General features: G+C 42.3%; 1 long non-coding RNA gene across 2 annotated transcripts; it reads right to left on the bottom strand.

The window, feature by feature from the left end:
* Positions 1–370: 370 nt before the first annotated feature.
* Positions 371–26912, bottom strand: LOC309529960. 2 transcript variants are annotated; one of them, XR_014218557.1, is made up of 4 exons: positions 26746–26912; positions 7174–7232; positions 5186–5292; positions 371–470 (listed from the first exon to the last, which is right to left on the bottom strand). It is a non-coding gene; the product is annotated as an uncharacterized lncRNA (long non-coding RNA). The 2 variants fall into 2 exon arrangements; XR_014218558.1 differs by lacking the exon at positions 26746–26912 and adding an exon at positions 10711–10807.
* Between the last annotated feature and the right edge of the window lie 342 nt (positions 26913–27254).

Raw genomic sequence — 27254 nt, 5'->3', positions numbered from 1 at the left:
CCTCCCACACGGATCACGTTTGCAACCCGAGGTATGACTGCACTCACAACAAGTACAATCACCAGCATTGAGCGTGTAAATCATAGAGAAGCCTTTCGCGTGCACCGATAACGTGCACACTTCTGAAAAGTAAAAATACACGTGTCATTTGAAAAACATGCAAATGGAAAAGTAGCAGACTTTATTGCACAAGCATCATAGCCCCCAAAAGCACCATTTCAAACACAACAATGGCATTTTAAGAATAACATCATGCAAGACAAAAACAGTCCAATGTTATATTCTTTGTTTTTTAATGTCGCTGTTTTCAGGTGGAATTCAAGGCGCACACTGGCAAATTCAGGAAGTGCAATTAAAGCTGATTTGGTCTCTTCCCCTGCTCCGCAAAGCAGGCTTTTTGCCATGACAGTGAAATGCGCACAGAAGTGGGAGGGGGTGACAACTGCTTGATGCAACATCATATCACCTCCCTGCAAACAAAGCAGAATGAACGCTCAATAAATAGTTGATGTCGCCATACCTCCTCACAAACCTTGTGCAGATAAACTGGGGTGACTGCTCAATAAACAGGTCATCTGGAAGCAGCCGAGGTCATTGACACTCTATGCAAGCTAGCCTGCCTTTTCAGCTGCTTCATGGCAAAAGTTTCCTGAAGAAACCTGCTTGCTGTCTTTACAGGCCAAAACTTGGAACTCCCTAATCTTTGAAACTGCCAAGCCAAAGAACTAGCTTGCGAATTAATTTTCTGTTACTGGAGCGGCTAATGGTTACCTGAAAGAGATGTGACAAGCCCAGAGTTGTGAAAACTCTTTTGAGGACCAGAAAGCTGTAACTGACAATAACAAGGAGGTGCTGTGAATTGACTTGCTATTTCTAATTTTAAATTTTTTAATACATGAGAGCTGGCTCATTAGAGAGCCCTTTTTTATGAGGATCTTTCTCTACAGTCCTTGTTTCTTTCTTTTCCGAAACCGGGATTTTAAAGCTTTTAATTGTGGGTAGGTCCCAAAGGCTCTCTGTGTGTAACAATTAGTTAAAAATGCATTTCTAAAGCAGCCAATTAAAACCTGATTAAAACAGATAATGTGTGGGAAATGCTTAAAAAGCCTTCCTTTCTGACTAGCACAAAAAGCCAGTCTGGAGACATGAATGAGGATGGAAACTAAATGAGTGTGGAAACTACCGGTAAGTGTTTGGGGACAGAGGAAAACCAGCAGATTCAGAGAGGAGAACAAATGCCAAAAGAGCAAACAATGTGAAAAGAAAAGTGAGCCTGTGCTCTGGTGTGCAGGGAGGAAAAGGATCTTAATGCTGAATGAGTTTTAAATGTGACAAACATGGATTCCCCGCCCCCTGAGGTTAAGTGTACTAGTGTGGCCCCATAATCATTGACCTCAGAGGTCATCTAGTACAGGATGCTGCTAAATAAACACAGGGACTACAATGCAGGATCCAAGCATAACATTCTTGATAGATTGTGGCTGCCACATAAATATTAAACTGTAGGTGGGTTCCCACAATGCAAGACAAAGTGATAACAGCAAGAAACTTTATTGAACTAACAGAAGTAGACAACAGGGGCAAAGCAACTGCTTATATATACATTTCTGAAGGCCTGGGCCACTCCCACTCCCAACGTGATTGGCTGTCTAAACTTCCAAGCTGCGAATCATAACTCAGAGTTTAAGGGCCAATGGCAGAGGCCCAAATCCTGAAATGTTCTGTGATTGGGTATCATGTATCGAATCAAAACACAGGGGCTCTGAATCCTTGGTCCAGACTCAAGCTCAGGCAAACAGACCACTGAATATATAGCAAATACCTCCAGCAAAGGAGAACCCTCCCATTCTCTCTCTCTCTCTCTCTCTCTCTCTCTCTCTCTCTCTCTCTCTCTCGCTGTGTGTGTGTGTGTGTGGCCTGTTTTGGGGAAGTGAGAAAGGAAGGAAAATTCTGGGCATTGCCTGTTTGGGGCTATGAAATGGCTTCCTAATGGAGCTACTTCCACAGGAACTGCAGCAGCATAATTTTACTGCCCATTATTGGTTCTTAGATTTCCAGGTTTTGCCCAGAGGCCCCCAAAGGTTGGGGGACTCTATGGATGCACTTTGGATACTAGTGTGGAGAGCCAGTGTGGTGTAGTGGTTAAGAACAGAAGACTTGTAATCTGGTGAACCGGGTTCGCTCCTCCGCTCCTCCACGTGCAGCTGCTGGGTGACTTTGAGCTAGTCACCCTTCTCTGAAGTCTCTCAGCCTCACTCACCTCACAGAGTGTTTGTTGTGGGGGAGGAAGGGGAAGGAGAATGTTAGCCACTTTGAGACTCCTTTGGGTAGTGATAAAGCGGGATATCAAATCCAAACTCCTCTTCTTCTAGTGCTGCTGCAGTTCCTGAAGTCCTTCCTTTTTTCTTTTGCTTGTTGCATTTTCTTTTCTTTTTTTGGCACTAATGTCACTTGGTTAGTTAATATGTTAATATTTATAATTGTTATTCAAGCTTGTGGTCCCTTTTTCAGATAAAAGAAAACAACTCAATTTGAATAGCTATGAATAACATAAAGTCCTTTGAATAGTAGAAACAGGATCTCTATTGGCATTCATATGCCCCTGCCTTTAAAAATACTTGCTGCTTGAGTATTTTTTCAATTTCAGATCACCCTTATCAAGAGAGGCTGCTTAATGCATTGAGGGAAAGCTAATTTTTAGATGAATTATTCATAAATATCACTCTTTTCCAGTGGCAAATGCAACCTGAAATATAGTAATTTGTCCTAGTAGTAGTGTTTAAAACTAAAACAAAAAGCCCAACTCCATGGAAAACTGATTTATTAAATAAGCACCATTGAATTCACCTTCATTTCCAACATGTTCTCTTTGTCCTTTTCCTACTTGAGATGATTATTTTGTGAATATTTGATATGTATTTACAATAGTGCTCTCCCCTCCTTACAACTGAGATGTGAAGCTTGCTCATTATCAAGTAATGGACAAACATCTTCAGTATGCTGTACAGCTCATTGAATTTGTATGTTGTTGTTGTTGTTGTTGTTGTTGTTATTATTATTATTATTATTATTATTCTGCAAATTATTGCCATATTTTAACCAAAAATGCACAAAGAGGGACACCCACATACTTTGTACTGCATTAGACCATTCCCTGTAAAATGCTACCTTTTTATCATTCCTAGCCATCTGCCTTTCTTTCTCCAAAGCGCTAACATAAAATTCCTCCTTTGATTGTTCTCTTTCTCGGAAGTAGCCATATTTAGATTAGTAGTTGACTGATTTGAACGAAACATTGGAAATACCCTTTAGGTTTTTTCCACATGCTTTAATTTCAGCTATTTTCAATTATTTTCTTGCAAATGTGCTGTTAAAGAGGGGAGGTAATTGGAAGCTGCATCTCTCCAATTTTGTACCACTTCTGCTAAGGAGATCAGTGCAGTTGGTGTTAGTTTGTTTGCCTGCTTGCATCCCTGGCAAGGGATGCCCATCAGAGGCAGAACCTTTAAATATTTTGGCCATTTTATTAAATATTTTATTGTGCGAGCTGAAGCCCCCACTGCCCCGAGGAGTTGGCTCCTATGACCTTTACATTGTGTGAACCCTTTGAGAGCTCCATTCTGTGTTTACTGTAGAGTCTGGAAACTGGGAAGAGTCACCTTGGTCTTCTCATTTAGCTATGTCCACAGGCCCATTTTAGCTAGAATCCATGAACAATATTTTCCTTTAAACCTAGGGATGCTCTCTCTCTCCTCGTGTCATTGGCAAATTGTCCAATTAAGAAGCCACTCATATTTTAAATATGTGGACTAGTATGGATGGCTTAATCTGGTTTGCAATGAGTTCCCACATAATTTCAATGGATGTAACAGAATTTGTTGGTCATTGGCAGATGATGGGCAAATACTATCTCACCAGATGAGACTTCCAGGCAGTCAGCCACCTAGATAGCAGTCCTTAAATTAATGGTCGTAAATGAGCTCCAGTTGTTCAGTCCCTGCTCCTGCCAACCTAGCTGTTTGAAAGCACATCAAAGTGCAAGTAAATAAATAGGTACCGCTCCCGCGGGAAGGTAAATGGCGTTTCCGTGTGCTGCTCTGGTTTGCCAGAAGCGGCTTAGTCATTCTGGCCACATGACCTGGAAGCTGTACACTGGCTCCCTCGGCCAGTAAAGTGAGATGAGTGCCGCAACCCCAGAGTCATCCGCAATTGGACCTAACAGTCAGGGGTCCCTTTACCTTTACCTTTAAAGGTTCAGAATTGTGATTCAGTTCGCTGAAATAATAACTGAAACTTGGTAACATCACAGCACCAGCGCTATGAGCAGGGGTGGAGGAAGGGGGTGTGGTGGGGGCGGTCTGCCCCGGGTGTCACCACTGAGGCGGGGTGACAAACTGCCGGGCAGCACTCACCATGGGGCCTGCAACGCACTTAAGCCATGTGTCTTTCCTGGAAGAGGCTTATGCACACAGGCTCCGCACTGCCCCAAACGGTCCGCCCACCACCTCCCCCTCAGCTGTAGGGCGGCTGAATGGGAGGAGGCAACAGGCTCCTTGGAGGCCCCACGGAGCGTCCTGCCCTGGCTGGAGTGTCCTGCTCCCAGGCGCCCAATCAGCTTGCTCCGCCACTGGCTATGAGATTTAGAAGCGATACATATATGACACTTGTTATTCTTCTTATTATAGTTACTGTGTCACTGAATACAAAGTGGCCTGATTGACACTTAGCACTTAAGTCAAACCATCGCTAAGCATAAACACACAAGGGTGCAGATCCTTGCAATAAAAACTGCAGCCTCTTTACTCCTCTCCTCTCCTGGTCCTCCTGCTGTTGTGCTGCCTGGAGCCAAGCTATGGTTTGGCTTGGCGTGATATTCAAACCCAGGATTGTGGCTTATCTCCCCCAGAGAAACTACAAGCTGTAGCCAAGGTTGGGTCTTGACTTAAGGCTCATGGTTTGTTTTCCCCATCACTTTTCAAACTGCCCAAAGTCCATCTAGGGACTCAGTGCTAGGACGACAGTGCATTTTAATCCACTTCAAGTGCACAAACCTACAATTCTAGTATGTGTTTGAATCCATCCTGCAAACTGCTTGGTGCATCATTTGTTTAATGAAAATTGTGGTCCTTGAGATTTAAGTACAAAGAGGGTTAGGGACTGCATGTCTGATTTATTTATTGTTAACCTTGGCTCTGTCTTCTTTTTTTCCTGCACTGTGGTGCTCCTTGTCTGTCATCTTGATCTTGTCTAGCCCACAACAATTAAAAATTTGTCTGCAGTTCATTTTCTTCTCTGTGTGAAAATAGAAGGGGAGTTAAAGCTCTTCTCATTTGATTTCATTTGACTGATAACCTTCTTCATTAATTCCACAAGATCGTGTTTTAATATCTGTCTCAATTACTTTTCCGGGTAATGGTGAGTGACAGCCTAAAGAACCACATTTCTGAGAAACACAAAATGTATTCAGTGGAATGAACAGAGAATCCTGTTTGCGTATAGACACTCTAGAAAAAAAATGTAAAGAGAATGGGGATTTTCTTGCTATATATTTTGTGGTTTGTAGGAATAAAACAAGAGGCTATTTTCACTGGTGACACTCTAGCTCATTCTCCCCCCACATGGTGTCCACCAGAGGTTTAGGAATACAGTTACTCTCATTCCTGACCATTGACTAGGACTGGCTAGGACTGATGGTAATTGTGTTCTACAACATTTTGAGGACAACAAGTTGGGGAAGGCTGCCTAGCTTGACCTATGAACCTAAATAAGAAGGCCTGACTGTTTTTGAAATGAACCTTCTGTTCTTATATTCATTGTTTTGACAGGCTATTGCACTCCATTTGGATAATCATTAATCATATCAAATCAGTCTACCTAGACCATGTATTTTGGGAGCCAAAACTGGAAATATGTTGCAAATTAGTAGACTTCATAATGCTTGAGAGCCACTGTAGTGTAGAAAAGCCAGTGTGGTTTGTATGTAGATTATCTGTATGGAGAAACCTGGATTCACATGTTTGCTCAGCATGGAGCTCACTGGATGACCTTGAGCAGTCACACAACCTCATCCCCATATTGTTACTGAGGTACTAAGATGGATAATTCTGTGTACACCACCTGAGCTCATTGGAAGAAAGGTGGGATAGAAATGTTATAAGCAACTATTAGAAATTTGGATCAGCATTTGTTGTGCATAGCGGGCCTTTATAAGAAGATGTGAGCTAATCACAGTGTTTCTTTAGAGCAGAGCTAAGGAACTTTTGGCCCTCCATGTGTTGCTAAATCTCCCGTCACGCCTAATTTCTTGTCATGCTGTCTCAGGCTGATGGGAATGGAAGCCCAACAACATCTGGAGGGTCAAAGGTTTTCCAACCCTGCTTTAGAGAAGAGAACATGGGCCTACCACTCCACCTCCAGTCTCTCTCAGAAGGCTCACCTTGATAAGCAAGATGGAAAGGGGAATGGGAGGGTCTTGTCTCTTACACATGATGTGTACACCTGAGGTCCAGTATAACTGTGAGGTTAATGCTTCGTTTCTCCTTTGCACTTCCAAGCTGGGGGAGCAATCCTGTTGCTTTCATGCTAGCTTCACAGGGGTTTAGTCTTCATAAACAATATCTGGCTGTCCCTCCATTCATGGTGGACTTGCAGTGGCTGTAATAACTCCTTCAAAGTAGTAGTGTTCATTAGACATTTCTAAAATAGTCTTTATGCAAGTTTATTTAAGGAAGTGACAATATAAGTGAATATTAGAGGTATTCTGTGATTTTAAGTCAAGCAAAACTGTTGGCATGGCCTTCTCCTGCTCAAGAGACTGAGCTGGCCTTTTTCCCACCGAAGGGCATATTCTCATGATCGGTTCCATGTGCGACAGCTGTGGTTTTCAGTCAGTCAGCAGTGACTTCCAGCTGGAGTTGCTATACACTCAGTTGCTTGTAGGAATGCCAGTGGCATGTGCCAGACTTGGTGCCTTTTGACATCCCAGTAGGAGAACAGCTTTTCAACAGATGATGGTGCCATGCAAATGCTATTTTGTGTGCTTTGTCAAGCTGTCAGCATTTGCACAGCCACCCACTGAAAGCTAGTGTGGCGGGAAGTCAGCAAGCTGACCAGGGCAGCTGAAAACTCAGGCCTCTTTACCACTTGTGGCCAACCAAGTGGAAAGCAACTCACCAGTCATGAATTCTGGCCTTCCAGGTCTGTGACAATATCCTGATCCTCTTTTTAACTGCCTAGGAGTGCAAAAATGGGGGAGACAACTGAGCATCTGGTGGGCTGCAATACATGGTGCTAAGCTGCATTTGGCTTGGTGGGTCACAAGTTGCATTTCCCTGCAATAAGAAGAGATCATAAAAAGATTTAAGGTCCCCCTTGCCCAAGTTGAAATTCTATGTGGGGGGGGGGAGTCCTCTTGAGTACAGTGGAACCTTGGTTCTCGAACTGCTTACTTGATGAACAGATCGGCTCCACAACGCTGAAAACCTGGAAGTACGTGTTTTGGTTTTCAAATGTTTTTCAGAAGCCAGACATCTGACGCGGCATCCGCTTGAGTGCAGGAAGCTCCTGCAGCCAATCAGAAGCCGCACCTTGGTTTTTGAACTTTTCAGAAGTCGAACAGACTCCTGGAACTGATTCCGTTCAAGAACCAAGATCTCACTGTATTTCGTTTCAGTTGCTGTCTCTCACATTGCATGTAACATAATTAGTTTTGTTCTGAGCACAGTAACTCCTTTAACCTCCCATGCACTTTTAAGAACCTAATCTGACCAGATAGGCTTTGTAATGTGAGTGATTTGTCATCCTGGATGGAAGAATTGATGCCATTCTCTATTAATCTGCTGGTTAACTTCCAGATATGAAAGAAATCATGTGGGTTTTTTTAACTGGGAGCTTTCTTTTCTCCTCCTCCTCCTCCCCGGCCCCCAGCCCGGCCCCATTTCTGTTTTTTGACTCCATCCCTCAAATTCTATTCATGCTTTATTTCATCCTTCGGCTATTAACTTTGATATTTTTCCTCCCACCCTACATCCCTCCTCCTTGCACTCTTCCCATCAGCAATCTTTTTCATCTGTTTTAAGTACAAGTCAAAACATTTGCTTGTGGTAATGTTGGCTTGACTTACCATTACAACATTTAGCTTCTGCTTCTAGGCATGTAATCAAACACTAGCGTTAGTGGGAACTCTGTAATTGTATCATTAAAAAACAAAAATTTATAAATGCCCCCGAATAAAAGTTAGCTTTCCTTTCATGCTGAAATGTTCTATTTCTGCATAAATAAAAAAATAAAGCTATATTTAAATACATCAATCAAAGATTTGTGGGCACATTTTCAGTCCGATAATCTGTGTTGGGCTACAGTAGCAGAAGGCTTGTGGCTGCACAGCAGGACACACTAACATTGAGAAAAAGGTCCTAACCCTGTGATGAAGCAGGATGGATTAAGGTCAGAGTTAGGATTTCTTTTTTAACAAGATGGGATGAGGTGAACCATGAGGGAAGCTTTGTAGTTGCCACAGCCCTTTTCTTGCTCCCTTTGAACATTTGTGAACACTTGTAAGAGCTGCTGAATTTGTTGAAATTCCATCCATGTTTCCCTGCCTCAACCATGGTTTCTTGGAAATAACACTATTTATGCCACCAATCTTTCTAACCAAATTAAATAAATAGTAGAGCCTGCCTGGTTGTAGGTGTGGTTGGCTGATTGTAACCTTGCCCACAATTAAGTAATATCCAGTCAAGACTTTGGGAACATCAGCTGGTTCAGAACATGGCAGCCATGTCGTTGACAGGGTCTAGTCACTATGAGGTTATTGGAGAAAGGGGCTTTTGTTTCTGTGCACAATTTGAAGTGCTGGTTTTAACCTTTCTAAAGCCTTAAATGAAGGATGGTGAACCTGTGACCTTCTAAAGCTTTGTACACACTGTAACCCTGAAGGTATTGAAATGGAAAAAGTGAAACTAAAAACCATCCTTCATTTTGGCTAGTTTGGCATTTTCACATAAACTGCTCGTTTACTTGCTTCTCCTAGTCTAAAACTTGATAAAAGGTGTTTGTTTGTTTGTTTGTTTGTTTGTTTGTTTGTTTTTAAAAACTGGTTCATGTTTTTTGTCTTACATTTAAAATAGATGAATCAGGAGGAGGTGAATAGTAAGGTTTTTTTCTGTGAAAGGTATTCTTTCAGTTACTTCATTTATAATAATGTACCTCTTTCAATAGATGCTGCATTTTAAAAGCTCTATTATGTGAATAGACCCCAGGCATCATCACAGAATATTTTAGCACAAAATCCTTTTAATCTTTCAAATGTGATTTCCTTTTTAAAAAAATTCTTTGACTATAAAGTCATAATTCAAAGCAGGAAAGTTACAAGTTAGTCTGCAACAGGATTCTAATATATATTTATTTAATATGAAAAGTCTCCCGTGTGATATTGTGAACTGTACCACATATTTGACACTTTGTATTATTGTGAACCGTACTCCTTGACAGACTTAATTGCTTTAGCAGTGAAATGTCAAGTATTGACAGTCGGTTACGTAGGTAAAATCTAATCAGTTTGTGCAGGCACAATGCAGGGTGGACCAACTCACTTAACTTTTGTACCTTTGATAGAAACCATGCTCATTAAAATAATTCCTGAATCAACACACAAACACACACACACACACACACTATTGTCCATTCCAGCAGTGCTATTGCTGCACATCACACCAGCCATATAGCTAATGGCTTATTCACTCTCACATTCTCTCACCTATGAAAAGTGTTGTTCCTTCGACCATTGGCAAGGCAGAACAATTCCAGTGTAAAAGATCATAGAATCATAGAGTTGGAAAAGACCACAAGGGCCATCGAGTCCAACCCCCTGCCAAGCAGGAAACACCATCAGAGCACTCCTGACATATGGTTGTCAAGCCTCTGCTTAAAGACCTCCAAAGAAGGAATAATAAAAAAATTCCTTCCAGTAGCACCTTAAAGACCAACTAAGTTAGTTCTTGGTATAAGCTTTCGTGTGCATGCACACTTCTTCAGATACACCCACACGAAAGCTTATACCAAGAACTAACTTAGTTGGTCTTTAAGGTGCTACAGGAAGGAATTTTTTTATTTTGACTATGGCAGACCAACACGGCTACCTATCTGTAACTGGATCCAAAGAAGGAGACTCCACCACACTCCTTGGCAGCAAATTCCACTGTCGAACAGCTCTTACTGTCAGGTGAGACACAACTCTGACATGGGCAGTGGGAACAGACAGAAGCAGCCTTTCATTTAAAAAAAATGAAAACTGGAAGCTGATGGAGCAAGAAGCTGCCGATCTGGGACATGTCCAAGGTTTAAACAAGAATTATGGAAGATACTGTTGCTATAAAACAGTGGTCACACTCCAGAGAGGTCATTAGGTATGCCTCAGGGCTTGTACATGTCCAGCTGAACCTCTGAACTTATCTTTGAAACGCAGCTCCCCAAGCTGAAATGTAAACGACTTTTGAAGTTTTCTGAAGGGGCCTTCTCACAGGACAAAGGCATAGAGAGAGAGGAACGTCTAATGCCCTGGCGGGCAGTAGTATGACTCGTGAGGTATTAATTTGGAACTGCCTAGAATTCTTATATTCATTCTTTAATATCTAGCAAAGGCAGATTATGTACTGAATCTGTGCCTCACACTCTTGTAATTAGGATTAGGGCTAAAATGAAAGTACTTACTTTTTTCTAGGAGGTGGCCAAAAGTAACTTCCCACTGCACCCTTTGACAATTTTTCTGCAGGTGCTTCAAAAATCGCCACATGTTCTTTTGTGTCACACTCTTTAAATTTTCTTTGTTTGCCCCTTGGCGTAGCCAAACCCAGTTGACTACATAGGATGCTGATTCTTCAACACCAATGTGACTAATCCTAGAAGGGGAGGGAAGAGCGCTGATACTGAATTTTTATAATGACTTTCCTGCACTATTAGCTAGCAAAAATGATGGTACAAAGCAGGACTGGGAAAAACAAATATTCAAAATTAAACTCCACTTTGGGAAATGCTTCTCCTTCACCCCCTCAGCCCAGATAGTTGTTTCCTGCTTAAAAACCAAGTCAGGAGAATATTTGGAGCAATCCTAACTTGTATTTCTTATTACTCTTACCTTTATTTCTCTCGCTCTGAGAATGCCATCATTTTTGAGTGTTTCATAAATGTTCTGAGGGTACCAGTGCATTTTCTTATTTAACTTACGACTACTTTTTCCTGGTTAAACGTTAATGATGTGAAGCCTATTGATATTTTTTTTACTCCATTTCAGATGCAGGAATCTCTGTCCCATGCCCTTGTTCTGACTGGATGATGCAGCGTATCCCTGCTCTTTGGAGAAGTCAGTCGATTTGCTGGTGAGTTGCAGCATGCCAATGAGGCACTGTGGTGCTTGAGATTTTATGCTGTCATAAAGATTTAGCTGTTACAGATTTCACCTTGACACTGGAGAGCTATTGTACTTGAAGTTTAAAGGTGCCCAAAAGAGAGCCTTCCATGCCGCCTTTCAGCTGTGCTTAAATCACCAGATTTGTAAATATATTTCAGGATTGTCTATAGGCAGGAGATTCCATAGAAAGAAAAGAGTGGTTTCCCATTCCCCCACTGCCTTCCTCCCTTTGCGGCAGTCTTTGAGGGAACCATAGGCACCAATTCCTGGGGACCAAGGCAGTTTTGTCCGCCATGTAGTTTTTGAGGGAGTAAGGTCCCCTCAATTTTCAGAGGGTGTTCAGCTCTGCCCCCTGGCTTCTCACGACATCAGGAAGTCATGTGTCGTTGCCCCCTTAATACGCTGGAGAAGCTGGCACCTCTGGAGGGAACTATGTAACCTATGAGCCAACACATACACTGCTAATCCATGCAGTGTCAGAGAAAGGGAGAGAAGGAATTTCTTTGCTGCTCACACCACCACACCTTACAGCTTTTTAAAAAGTAAACGGGAATGTGCTTCAGCATTGTGGGGCTCCTGGGCAATGGGGTGTGGAGGTGGGATCAGAAAAACAATCTCTTCTTGTTTGGGGGGGGGATTAGCTAACTATTCAGTCCAAGCCAAATTTTGGAGAGCTCACTTGTTCCTGTGGTTTAATACCTTATCACTTCCTTTTCTGCCTCTTCTACATGCATTGTCCATACATGGATTCCTATACTACCAAACACCTAGCTCATCACTTTGGGCCTTTGTCCCATGTGTGGAGAGTTGTGTTCATGAAACAGCTGCATGCATGTATTGTCATGCACAAGGCATGATCAGGAGCCAGCACTGTTTAAAATGGCATGCGTATAAAAGAAAAATTCAAGGGACTGAAATTATTTGCATTGAATTTTAATATTTTAGATTCACCAGACATGTGGGGGGGGGGGAATAGTATTGTGTCAGTATGAGCCCATTTAATTTAGGTTTAGCAACTTGTAGAATTGTTCATGGATGTTTAAAGGTGCTTGCTGTATTTATCATTTAATTTTAATTTTTGGCATGTATTCTTAGTACACCTTTGAATTACAGGATTTTGCATGAAGGTTTTTTTGTGTGTTGTTATTTGCTTTATTATTCAACTAAGTTTTATACTGAATTAGCCTCTGATGAAACTTATATTAATTTCAATGGGACTACTCTGAATAAAACATAGTTGACTACCACCCTCAGGATTTATACAGCATAATTCAAATATTTTGTATACATTATCTCAGTAATCCTTACAACGGGCATATTAGGTAGACTTGTATAAGGTGCCACTGATTTCTGTCAGGAGCTAAAAATGCAATCTTGGGAGTAAGCCCTATTAAACACACACGTCTGAGTACACATATGCAGAATCAGACTGTAAGATTGAGCAAATAGCAGCTCACCTAAGGTCACTTATTTTGAATTCATGGTCGCTTTGAACCGTTAATTTGCTGACTCGCAGATCACTCTTGTGGTTGCTCTGCTATGCCAGCTCTCATTGTTCCAGCATCCACATAAAGCAGCTTGGCTTTCAGAATTATGGCAGCCTTCAGGTAAACCTCCCAGGCTGGATTCAGCCAACAAGTCCTGCTAGTGGAAGCCCATGCAAAGACTTCCACTAGCGCAATGGGGATTTCTCCTCTCTCCTCTGCTAGGCATGTGCAGGAAGGAGAGGGATATTGTTTCATCTGGCAAGCTGAAATGAAGGAACAATGGACAAAATATATTAAAAAATTAAAAAATTGTCCAATAGCACCTTAGAGACCAACTAAGTTTGTTCTTGGTATAAGCTTTCGTGTGCATGCACACTTCTTCAGATACATATATTCTGACTGCGTCAGACCAACACGGCTACCTAGCTGAATCTGGAACAATGGCCTTAGCACTTCGTTGAGTTCCTCTCTGTGCGTTTCAGTGATGATAAACAGTGGATCATATCATAGTCACCTAATAGGTGGAAGCAACTGAGGCAGATATCCAGAAAGTGAACCTATGCAGAGAGTGCTTAATCTTCAAGTTAGTAGATGAGTCCTGCTCTAGATTGGTCTCTAAGAAATTGTAGTGGGAAAGTATCTGCCAGCTTCCTAAATGTCAAGTGGTATAAAGTACTCATTGAGAACCCAACTGCTGAAGACAGAGATTTAAGAACTGATGTTTCAAATGCAAGCATCATAGGGGAAAAGAATCAACGGGGAAGCATCTCAGTCTTGTCAGATGTTCTATCTGTGTCCTTAACAGCATGACTTAAAATAGAACAATTCCTAAGAGTTGCTGCAGCAGGAGAACTGGAATGGACTGACCCAGATCCTGTGGCCATCATCTGTGGTCCTAGTCTGTGTGCATCCTCCATGAGAGGTCCATAGGCAGGCAGCACAAGAATGGGCCTTTTCTGCAGTGGTCCCACATTTGTGGAATGCTCTTCTCAAGGTGGCTTGCCTGACACTTGCATTACATATCTTTAGGTGCCAGCTGAAAATGTTTCTCTATAGCCAGGCCTTTGGCTGATTAAGCAATCTATGGCCTTTCAAATGTGTTTGTGGGAAGGGGGCTATTGGCTTGTTTTTGTTTTATTATGTATTTCATGTTCTCATTTTGTATTTTTATGTTGTGAACTGCCTTGTGATCATCGGATGAAGGGTGGTATACAAACTGAATAAATAAATAAATAAATAAATATAAATAAATATTAATAATATAATCACATCTGGCCATTATGCTTATGGGAGCATGGGTATGATCAGCACCCATACTGATATGGATAGCTCTTAAACTGGAGAGGGGGGGAATTGGTTTCTCACTGTTTAAACAATATATTTTGCTACAGTTTGTATTATAATCTGAGATATTTATTCCCCACCGTGTTAATTTGGTTTATTAGTAGTAGCAGCAGCTGTAGTATACTACATTTCATAAAAAGATCACAGAAGGAGTTTCTTCAATAATATTGTCTGTTGTTGGTCCCAGTCTGGTTTGGCTGCCAATGGCTTCTGTTGATTAAAGGAAAAATATACAAAGTAATGCATCATGGCAGCCAGCACAGGAGGATGATAAATGGTTCTTACATCTTCACTGTTCATACGAAGAAATAGTTTTATGGCATTCTAGGAAAGAAAGCAGGATTAGACGTTATGTGCAACCAAGGAGTGGGTGCTCGCTGCTCTGCTTTCATGTATGGTGAAATTGAGGATGACACCTTAATCAGAAAACTCAGGTGTTTTCTATTCAACAGACGAAGCAATGAAATGGATTTCATGAAGAGAAGGGATCTCTTTATCAACAGTCTGTGAGAATGTAGCTTTCCATTCAGGAGAGCATGTGTGTTAGGGCTTTTTCCACTGAGATGTTCCATTGAGATGTTCCATTGAGACACAACTTGTCTGCAAGATACAGCTGCATCAATGGCATGATATCTATTGGCAATGCAACAGGAGAGGCAACTGGGCTGCACATTGATTCTCTTTGCATTCCAGAGGGAGAATTTGAAGAGCTTCCCAGAACTTTGGAAAGTGGGAACCATCAATTAATGAGGGTTGCCGCAGCGAAGGGAAGATATATGATTAATGGGTTAGTTTCCTTTTGGAAGTATCTGTCTCTGAAGCCTTGATTCTACCATCTTTAAGGGGAAACGTTTCTTTAAACCTGCTGACAGTACAAAAGTGGTTTGCTACCACTTTTGTAGCAAACTGTATTTAAGAATTGCACAAGTCTATTTGGTAGTTTCTTTCGCCTTGTTGGTTGTTAATAAAAATACAATTTATAAATAATTAAAATTAGAGGGTTTTCAGCTGTGAGTCTGACACACACCACACCAAAATAGCACTACCCACTAGGGTTATAGTGGGAAATGAAGTCTGCAGTCTGAGTTCTGGTGAGCCATAGAAAACTTTACGTACTTCGGAGAAGGCCAAAATGAACATTTCAATCCAAAAGGGAAGTTGGCCAGCGTGTGCAAGTCTACACTTCTTTAAAAAGAGCTATGACTCCACCTAACTCCTAGCTGTGAAATACAGGGCATGACCATATCGTATTTCCTTTTCTTCAGTCCATCTCCCATTAAGCAAAGGAAGGCTTTAAGCTTTCCAACCAGGCCTATAGTGATGCACACACACACAAGTTTGCATGAGGGCCCTTCCATGCAGCCCTAGCCATCTGCCTGAATATAAGAGAATGAGAGGTGGGGAATGTGAGGTGCTCCGCAACTTACTGTAACAACTTCGTGGTGAGGTCCAGCACTTATTTTTCTTGAAGAAAATCACTGACTTGGATTGAAAAAATGGCCAGGGAAAAAACAATGCTGTCCAGGGTTGTAAAGACTGCGGAGAGAATACCGTATTTTTCACTCTATAAGACGCACCTAGTTTTTGGAGGAGGAAAACAAGAAAAAAATATTTTGAATCTCAGAAGCCAGAACAGCAAGAGGGATCACTGCGCAGTGAAAGCAGCAATCCCACCTGCTGTTCTGGCTTCTGGGATAGCTGTGCAGCCTGCATTCGCTCCATAAGACGCACACACTTTCCCCCTTACTTTTTAGGAGGGAAAAATGAGTCTTATAGAGCAAAAAATGCGGTAATTGGGTGCACTCTTCCCACCTTAGATCAAATCTATGCTGCCAGGTGTCATAAGATAGCAGCAGAGATAGCACCGGATAGTGCGCTCCCCGGAAATGATTTATTTCAGCTTCTGCCTTCTGGAAGAAGGTATAGGGTTATAAAGACCAGGACTAGCCACCTGAGAAACAGTTTCTACGCAAATGCAATTCTGGTTCTAAACTCAGCATAAGGGGTCTCTATAGTATAGTGTATTTTTTAGTATAGTGTATTTTATAGTATAGTATAGTGTATTTTAAAATGGGGTATCAGAGTTTTTAGGGGTTTTTATAGTATAGTATAGTATAGTATAGTATAGTATAGTATAGTATAGTATAGTGTATTTTAAAATGGGGTCTCAGAGTTTTTAGGGGTTTTTGAATGTTTTATGTAGTTTTTCAATTTCATTGTTCTGTATGGGACAATGACAATAAAGATATCGTATATCGTATATATCGTATATCAAAGGCCCTCATAAGGAAGCAGCCCCGGCAGAGTCATACATCTGCCCCAAATAAACTAGTAAGGCTGTATGCTAAATTCCCGATTGGTGATTTCCTCCGACTCTCCCTCCACATTTCTCTCTTTCTTAAAATGATTAGATGCAGCTTGATGCTTGTTTCCCTTCAGTTGTCATTAAGAAATGACAGCTGTGTCTCGTGCAAATAAGCGCAGCCTATTTCATACAGGCATCAGTCCAGGGGATCATTTGCTTGTTGCTTAATCTTCGTTGGTTATGGATAATTAAGATGCACCTGTTAAAAGTCCCTGCCTTGTTCACTGACATCCCTGCTTAATTATACCACATACCTGCTTCTTTGCAAAAACAAATTATTCCAGAGAAATGTGGTTTCATCTCTTTTTCACGCTCATTCATTTTATAGCTCTAAATGGATCTGCTGCAAATACCATAGTAGAAGCAAATTAAAGTGCCCTCCATTTATAATGTATGGCCACAGTGGACAGCGGCTTACACCAGAGAAAAGCAAGTATTAATTTCACATGGCTAACAATGACCAAAGCAGTTACTGTTCACTTATTCTGGGTAATTTTATATATATATATATATATATATATATATATATATATGCGCAGGTTTTGGTGTCTTCGGGTGTCTTCCCGTGTAAGAGTCGGGGTGTCTGTGCGACGTTTCGACGAGGTCTCACTCGTCATCTTCAGGCTGGTGCTTTCGGCTTCTTGTTACTGGAACAGAGCAGAATCTGGTGTTTGAGTTCCTATAAATACTGTTGAGGGGTGTGGTGTATAGCCTCCAACGTTCTGGGCAGAGAGGAAGTTCCTAGATTAGTGTGCCTTTTCTTCTTTTGTTCCTTAATTACTTGAGGGATATTTTGAGTGATTTCATGAGTGATATTCTGAATACCACTGGGTGGGTCATTAAGTGTAGATTAGTTGCTAAAGCTTTCGTGTCTTGACCTCTTGAGCTTGTGAAGAGTTTTTCTGAGAAGATGGCTGTGCTGCATTTAGTTGTGCTCTGGCTTGGCTTCGTGTATAGGGGCGAGCTGTGGTTTTGTGCCTTGTGCCAGCCAGATCTGTGTAGGGATTGCAGGGGGGTGCAGCATCCGGAGGTGCCACTATAGTTTGGCTACTGGATGGAGTCTGTAATATGTCTGTGGAGAGGGTCTGGGTTTGGGTCTGGTGTGGTTGATTGGTGACGGCGTTCTGTGTGCCTCTGGTTCTGGTGTCGGTTTTTGTGGGGAGGGCTAATTTCCAGATGTCTGGCAGGCGGGACGTGTCGTCACGCTTGTTCATGTTGTGAGGGTGTTTCTCTATCTCGATGGCTTCCATGATTATTCTCTTGTGGTGATGTTCCATGTTAAAGAGCAATTTGGAATCTGCAAAATTAATTTCGTGTCCTGTTTCTTTCATGTGTTGGAAAAGAGAGGAAGTTTTTTCTTCTTTTTTGACGGCATTCTTGTGTTCTGCGATACGTGCATTTATTCGTCTGTTTGTTTGTCCAATGTACGTGGCTGGGCAGACTTTGCAGGGTATTTCATAGACCCCTTGGTTTTCCAGCTGGATTTTGTCTTTTGGGTTTCTGAGGATATTGGCTATTTTTTGGTTGGTGCAGAAGGCTGTTTTGATATTGTGTTTATGGAGGATTTTGCTGATTTTGTCTGTAGTGCCCTTGATATAAGGAAGGAGGGCCATGCCATTGTTTTCTTCTGTGTCTTGGTTTTTGGGGGGTGTTTCTTTTTGGATTAGCTTCGTAACCCTGTTTTTCTGGTATCCATTGGCGATTAACACATTTGAGAGATTCTGTAACTCAGTTGTCAAGTGGTCTTTGTCAGCCAGGCGTTTGGTTCTGGAGATGAGAGTCTTGGCTACGGAGTTTATTTGTGCAGGGTGGTGGTGTGATTGTGCATGTAAGTAGCGGTTGGTGTGTGTTTTTTTCCGGTAGATAGTGTGTCCTAGGGAGCCATCAGGTTTTTTGTAGATTAGGACGTCAAGAAAGGGGAGTTGGTTGTTGTCTTCTATTTCCATAGTGAATTGTATTTTGGGGTGTAGGCTGTTGAGATGTGTGAGGAAGCTATCTAGTTTTTCTTTCCCGTGTGGCCAAATTACAAAGGTGTCGTCAACATATCTGAGCCAAAGTTTGGGTTTGTGTTCTGACTTGTCTAAAGCATTGGTTTCAAAGTGTTCCATGTACAAATTTGCGATGACCGGTGAGAGGGGTGATCCCATAGGTGCTCCTTCTATCTGTTTGTATCTTTGTCCATTGTGGATGAAGTACGTGTTGGTTAGGCAGTGGTTGGTCAGGTCCAGGATGTATTTGGGGGGGTTGTATTTGTTTTGAATGGCTGTCAAGGCTTCATTAATGGGCACTTGAGTGAAGAGAGATACCACATCGAAGCTCACAAGTAGGTCATCGGGATGTAGGTATTGCTTCTTTATTGTTTCTATGAACTGGAAGGAGTTAGTAACGTGTGAAGCGATGGATTCTGCATAGGGCTGAAGTTGCTTAGCGAGAAATTTAGCGAGATTTTGTAGAGGTGAGCCTATGGAGCTGACTATTGGTCTGAGTGGTGTTCCTTCTTTGTGTATCTTGGGGAGACCGTAGAGTTTGGGGCATCTGGATTATTTTTCTCTGGGGATGATTCTTAGCTGGATTTCTTCACTGATAGGAGAGGCTTTTATTTTGGATTTGGTGGTTTTTTCCAGATAGGTGGTGGGATCTGTTTTTATAGGTTGGTAGGTAGGGTCTTGGAGTAGATTTGATAGTTTTGCTTGGTAGTCCGATGTGTTCATCACAACAGTGGCGTTGCCTTTGTCTGCTGGGAGAATGATTATGTTGTTGTCTTTCCTCAGGTTGGTGAGTGCTTTCTGTTCTTCTTTGTGTAAATTGCTTCTGGGTGGTTTGCTGGAGCAGAGGATGTTGGTGACTTCAAGTCTGATTTTATTGGCTTCATCTGGGTCGATTTTGGTCAGGCTAGCTTCGACTCCGCATATGATGTTTTCCGTGGGGATGCGTCTCGGGGCGACTGCAAAGTTGAAACCTTTGGAGAGTACTTAGGTTTCAGTTGGGGTGAGGATCCTGTCTGATATGTTATGTACTGTTTGTTTCATGGGTTGTTGTGGAGGGTGGCTGGGTTTCTGGCGTTTCTCTAGTTTGTAGAGTTTGTTGGTGTGTCTGTCTGTCTTATGTGAGGTCTCAGTTTCAGCTCTCCAGACGGCTAGTTGTTTGCATTTGTCCCAGAGTGCAGGGTGGATTTTGTTACATAGTTTGAGGTGAAGAGTGAGCAGATCTTTGTTGGTTTGGTTTAGTAGGTATCTTTTCTTATGTATTTCGTTTCTGATTAGGGATAGTTCAGTTCGTTTCAGGATCCTTTCGGTAGCTGGGGTTTTAGAGTGGAATTTAAGTTGGAAGCATGTGGGAGTTAAGTTGTTGTCTCGGCAGTTGCGTAGGAACAGGAGATCACATAAGATGGTGGCTCTTCGGATTTCTAGTTTCTCGTAGGTTCTTGTCAGCTGGAAGGTTTCCTCCCCGTAGAGGTGAGATATTTGCTTTCGTAGATTTTCACGGGTACAGGAATGCAGGTTTTGGTGTCTTCGGGTGTCTTCCCGTGTAAGAGTCACCCGAAGACACCAAACCTGCATTCCTGTACCCGTGAAAATTCCAGCTGACAAGAACCTACGAGAAACTAGAAATCCGAAGAGCCACCATCTTATGTGATCTCCTGTTCCTACGCAACTGCCGAGACAACAACTTAACTCCCACATGCTTCCAACTTAAATTCCACTCTAAAACCCCAGCTACCGAAAGGATCCTGAAACGAACTGAACTATCCCTAATCAGAAACGAAATACATAAGAAAAGATACCTACTAAACCAAACCAACAAAGATCTGCTCACTCTTCACCTCAAACTATGTAACAAAATCCACCCTGCACTCTGGGACAAATGCAAACAACTAGCCGTCTGGAGAGCTGAAACTGAGACCTCACATAAGACAGACAGACACACCAACAAACTCTACAAACTAGAGAAACGCCAGAAACCCAGCCACCCTCCACAACAACCCATGAAACAAACAGTACATAACATATCAGACAGGATCCTCACCCCAACTGAAACCTAAGTACTCTCCAAAGGTTTCAACTTTGCAGTCGCCCCGAGACGCATCCCCACGGAAAACATCATATGCGGAGTCGAAGCTAGCCTGACCAAAATCGACCCAGATGAAGCCAATAAAATCAGACTTGAAGTCACCAACATCCTCTGCTCCAGCAAACCACCCAGAAGCAATTTACACAAAGAAGAACAGAAAGCACTCACCAACCTGAGGAAAGACAACAACATAATCATTCTCCCAGCAGACAAAGGCAACGCCACTGTTGTGATGAACACATCGGACTACCAAGCAAAACTATCAAATCTACTCCAAGACCCTACCTACCAACCTATAAAAACAGATCCCACCACCTATCTGGAAAAAACCACCAAATCCAAAATAAAAGCCTCTCCTATCAGTGAAGAAATCCAGCTAAGAATCATCCCCAGAGAAAAATAATCCAGATGCCCCAAACTCTACGGTCTCCCCAAGATACACAAAGAAGGAACACCACTCAGACCAATAGTCAGCTCCATAGGCTCACCTCTACAAAATCTCGCTAAATTTCTCGCTAAGCAACTTCAGCCCTATGCAGAATCCATCGCTTCACACGTTACTAACTCCTTCCAGTTCATAGAAACAATAAAGAAGCAATACCTACATCCCGATGACCTACTTGTGAGCTTCGATGTGGTATCTCTCTTCACTCAAGTGCCCATTAATGAAGCCTTGACAGCCATTCAAAACAAATACAACCCCCCCAAATACATCCTGGACCTGACCAACCACTGCCTAACCAACACGTACTTCATCCACAATGGACAAAGATACAAACAGATAGAAGGAGCACCTATGGGATCACCCCTCTCACCGGTCATCGCAAATTTGTACATGGAACACTTTGAAACCAATGCTTTAGACAAGTCAGAACACAAACCCAAACTTTGGCTCAGATATGTTGACGACACCTTTGTAATTTGGCCACACGGGAAAGAAAAACTAGATAGCTTCCTCACACATCTCAACAGCCTACACCCCAAAATACAATTCACTATGGAAATAGAAGACAACAACCAACTCCCCTTTCTTGACGTCCTAATCTACAAAAAACCTGATGGCTCCCTAGGACACACTATCTACCGGAAAAAAACACACACCAACCGCTACTTACATGCACAATCACACCACCACCCTGCACAAATAAACTCCGTAGCCAAGACTCTCATCTCCAGAACCAAACGCCTGGCTGACAAAGACCACTTGACAACTGAGTTACAGAATCTCTCAAATGTGTTAATCGCCAATGGATACCAGAAAAACAGGGTTACGAAGCTAATCCAAAAAGAAACACCCCCCAAAAACCAAGACACAGAAGAAAACAATGGCATGGCCCTCCGTCCTTATATCAAGGGCACTACAGACAAAATCAGCAAAATCCTCCATAAACACAATATCAAAACAGCCTTCTGCACCAACCAAAAAATAGCCAATATCCTCAGAAACCCAAAAGACAAAATCCAGCTGGAAAACCAAGGGGTCTATGAAATACCCTGCAAAGTCTGCCCAGCCACGTACATTGGACAAACAAACAGACGAATAAATGCACGTATCGCAGAACACAAGAATGCCGTCAAAAAAGAAGAAAAAACTTCCTCTCTTTTCCAACACATGAAAGAAACAGGACACGAAATTAATTTTGCAGATTCCAAATTGCTCTTTAACATGGAACATCACCACAAGAGAATAATCATGGAAGCCATCGAGATAGAGAAACACCCTCACAACATGAACAAGCGTGACGACACGTCCCGCCTGCCAGACATCTGGAAATTAGCCCTCCCCACAAAAACCGACACCAGAACCAGAGGCACACAGAACGCCGTCACCAATCAACCACACCAGACCCAAACCCAGACCCTCTCCACAGACATATTACAGACTCCATCCAGTAGCCAAACTATAGTGGCACCTCCGGATGCTGCACCCCCCTGCAATCCCTACACAGATCTGGCTGGCACAAGGCACAAAACCACAGCTCGCCCCTATACACGAAGCCAAGCCAGAGCACAACTAAATGCAGCACAGCCATCTTCTCAGAAAAACTCTTCACAAGCTCAAGAGGTCAAGACACGAAAGCTTTAGCAACTAATCTACACTTAATGACCCACCCAGTGGTATTCAGAATATCACTCATGAAATCACTCAAAATATCCCTCAAGTAATTAAGGAACAAAAGAAGAAAAGGCACACTAATCTAGGAACTTCCTCTCTGCCCAGAACGTTGGAGGCTATACACCACACCCCTCAACAGTATTTATAGGAACTCAAACACCAGATTCTGCTCTGTTCCAGTAACAAGAAGCCGAAAGCACCAGCCTGAAGATGACGAGTGAGACCTCGTCGAAACGTCGCACAGACACCCCGACTCTTACACGGGAAGACACCCGAAGACACCAAAACCTGCATTCCTGTACCCGTGAAAATCTACGAAAGCATATATATATATATATATATATATATATATATATTATTGGTGTGCTGGTTTAAGTGGAAGGAGAGAGGATCTCTTGCCATTCCTAACCCAATAAGGTCGAACAATTATAACCCCGGGCCCTAAATGTATTGTCCATTTTTAAAATAGCAAAAAATAAAAGGATAACATCTTGGGCATAGAAAGTTCTTTACTTATTATAAGAATATGTGTGCAATCTGCCGGCATTTGCTGTTCGTTAATTTAACCATAATCAAATTTAAAACGAAAGGGAATATATCCTTCATCATTATGGCAGCTGTCATATGTAGAAATTGATCCAAGTTGGCGTTCGGCATACACCTGGTCGTCCAGGAAAAAACAGGCAAGAATTTTAAAACACAATCCTATTGATTTTGCATTCCTAAAATGGTAGCCATCATTGCGCCCAAACCATTGTTGTATCCCTGATAGACCTTTGTCTGGATTGTATCAATTTAGACTGCAGGCAGTAATTCATATTCCACCAGCCCCTCATATAGAAAACTAGGTTAACAGAACCTTTTCCCTTGTATGCTAGCTTTCCATCAAGTAACACCCCCACAAACACCACCCACGCCTGCAGTCTGAAAGACTACAGGCAAGTCACTGGTTTTCCACCTCTATGAAAACTAGTCCCAAGTTACCAACTCCTGTTTGTCTCTTGGAGCCCAGAGCCAAGTGAAACATTTCATCAGAACTTTCAGGTAACTTATCGCTATATTGGTACTCTGTCTTACATGAACAGTCTTCATTTGTTTCCTAAATAACAATCACTACAATTGTTCCATAGATTAAGCCTGTTGCACTGCAATTCTCCTGGTGCATTTTGCTCCTGGAAATTATTTGCAAAGAGCCTTGCTCAGAAATTATTGTTTGAAATCATCATTACATCCAAACGGTTTAAGAGTTTAGATGCTTTTGAGTTGGGAGGTAATTTCCAGGCTGAGGTTGTCCCTTGGGGAATTTTCCTTCTGCCGGTCAACCAGGGAATGATTACAGTGCCAGAGTTTTGTGCGTATACAACCATAGTCAGAATTATTCATCTAAGAATTGCAGAAGAAGCAACTCCTCTCCCTGCAATAATGCAGGTGAAACTGGCAAACTAGGGGGAATATATAAACAGTCAGCTGCTGAAAAGTGATTGTTTTCTCCGTTCCCCAAAGAAGAAGCTGCAGAACCAACACCTAAAGTTCCCCCCTCGCTTTCTGGCCTTTGTTTCATTTTGAATCATAAAAGCGATTGTCAAAAATGCTGCAGAAAAGACTTTCACACAGAATTGCATATCAAAGTCTCAACAGAACACTTCCTTTGCTTCAGATAAATGGATTGTGATTCAGAGGCACAGATGTGTGTTGATTTGCAGGAAACAAAGTAAGGTTACATGTGGCAGCCACGCCATCAGCAACTGGTTCACCTTGCCTGCTTGGAAAGCAAAAGAGATTGACAAGGTTCAACTGTAGAACGTAGTGCAACTTTTTTCTATTATATATGAAAGCAAGATTCGTTTGAAGTCTTTGAGAACGTTCAAGTCAGCCCTGGAGGAATGTTAGGCTTCAGAGTGTTTACCTCTGGCTCTTGTTCCACCTTCTACTGTTTTAAAGTGGCCATGAGGCATTGTGGGGAAGAGAAAAGCTTAAAACAGGTAAGGGATAAGAAAATCTAGTTCCGTATAAGGGCAAGTGAAAACTAGCAGGTTTTGGTGATTTGTAAGGGGCAGTGGGATGTGTGTGTGTGTGTGTGTGTGTGTGTGTGTGTGTGTGTGTGTGTACTGTACAGTGGTACCTCGGGTTAAGAACTTAATTCGTTTTGGAGGTCAGTTCTTAAACTGAAACTGTTCTTAACCTGAGGTACCACTTTAGCTAATGGGGCCTCCCACTGCCGCTGCCGTGTGATTTCTGTTCTCATCCTGAAGCAAAGTTCTTAACCCGAGGTACTATTTCTGGGTTAGCGGAATCTGTAACCTGAAGCACCTGTAACCTGAAGTGTCTGTAACCCGAGGTACCACTGTATTTGTTCTTAGCCCTGAGAATATTGCCCCTTTCCTTTCCTATTTTCCAATGCAGACACACAGCATTCAACCAGAGCCTAACACCCTCTGAACACTGAGGGGGCCTGCAGGGGCGGAGCAATGGGGGTTCTGTGGGGGCAGGTCACACCAGGGGTCATCCTGAATGGGGGTGACATTCAGCACACACCTCCGCCCATGACTCCCAAGCCTATGGCAAGCGGCGGCCCTGATGGGCCGTCAGGGCCACCGGCAAAGCAGCAAAGCTCCATCCTTCTGCCCTGGCTCACTGTAGGCTTAGGAGTCACGGGCGGGGGGTTGCCACACTGCCCAGGCTCCCTGGTGGAGGAGGCAGGCAAACAGGCAGGCAGGCAGGCAGGGGAGAGGACAGGTGTCTTCTCTGAAGCAGGGTGACATTCGGTGCGCCCCCGCCTGTGACTCCCAAGCCTACAGCAAGCTGGGAGAAGGGGGGTTGCTTGGCTGACAGCCAAGGAGACATGGGCGGGGGGGGGTGACAAAAAAAATTCCGCATCGGGTACCACCTGACCTTGCTACACCTCTGGGGGCCTGGCCCCCTAAAAACACACACACACATATACATTGGGGTCCCCGAAAGTGCTTTGGCCCCTAGGAGCTGGTGCCTATGGACTAAAGGAAAGATGGAAGAACCAGTGGTAACTGAATAGAACAGGTGCAAACCAGTTCTGTTCAAAAGAATGACAGAAAAAAAGTTCTAAACACTGGCTGTGGATAGGATTTTAATACAGCTTTAAGACAGCGGTGATAAATAACACAAATTCTTTTTTATTAGCTACTTCTACATAAATTGGAAATTCTGAACCACAATTAACTTTGTCAGATACTTTTCAGAGGTTATTTAAAGTAAACTCCCATTGGTGAGCCGAGGTATTGGATTTACTAGCAATTATTTGTGCAGTCCCAAAATGCAAGATTAGTTCTTTTAATTAATAACCTTTTGGAGACTTTTACTGCTGCAATAGATTAATCATTCTAAAATATTCCACAGTTGCATTATAGGACTCCCTGCCGATGTTGCGACTGCTGTAGTTTTCCACACAGAATAAAAAGATAGAAAGTCTTGATTGCACATTAATGAGTATAAGATTTTATGGCTTTTAGCTGGATGAGTTTGCTTTAGATCCGGAGTATAGAATTTTAATTGGGGATAAATGGGAAAAATTATCCTGAAATCCTCTGCTTCAACAATACAGTATTGTACACCAAACGTACCTTTACTGCAGTGCCATTTTTAGTGGAAATACTTGAGGCAAGGGTTACTTAAACTTGTTATAACTATTCATAATTTAAAAATATGGCAAACAATATCTAGATCAGCTGTATTTCAATTTGATTGTTTGATATAGAAACAAATGATAATGGCAATAAAATGAACCAGCTGCCAAAAACATAAAGCAATTAGTAAAAGAAATGAAAAGTGTATTGAAACAGAAGAACAGAAGAACATATAGTGCCTGTTTCAGATTTGGAAGAAGTTCAATGTCCTTTTCTATTTGATTTTATGGTAGTGATATTGGATAATGAACACAGAAAAACTTTAAATAAGAAGTGAATAAATAATCTTCGCTTACTGTTTTCTATCACTGCTGTGGCCGTTGCTCACCAGGAAAATCTCAAGCACAATTTCCAGGGCAGCAAGTGGAAATTTGGCACTTCATACCTCACTTCCTCTGTTCAAAAAGCCTCACAATGCAAAAATGTGAGATGCACTATTATCGTTAAGAAGCTTCTGCTATTTACCACTAAGTAACGAATATATTCATTGTCATCTAGTCTTTTTATCCATAATAAAAAAAAATGGGGGCGTTCTTTTTTTTCCTGTCAAATTTTCCCTGTTAACGCTAAGTTGGCCAGTGATCTCACTAGCTTAGCAGACTTCGCCAGAGCACGTTCTCCGCTCTCCAGTTGACAAATAAAGGATCACTCTTTGCCACAACTCAGGTCATTTTGGGACATCTGTCATGCAGGCCAGGGTCAATCACAGCATCAGCCTAGGACATCCTACAGCCCAGCTGCTGGGTTGGTGAGTTAAGTTTGTGTGACAGTGAGCAAGTCAGTGAGAAATAACTGGAGGTTTCAA

This window comes from Podarcis vaucheri, assembly GCF_965113315.1.
Source record: "Podarcis vaucheri genome assembly, chromosome: 3".
Taxonomy (NCBI): Eukaryota; Metazoa; Chordata; class Lepidosauria; order Squamata; family Lacertidae; genus Podarcis; species Podarcis vaucheri.
Note: the sequence above shows the minus strand (reverse complement) of the source record. Positions and strands in the feature narration are given on the sequence as shown.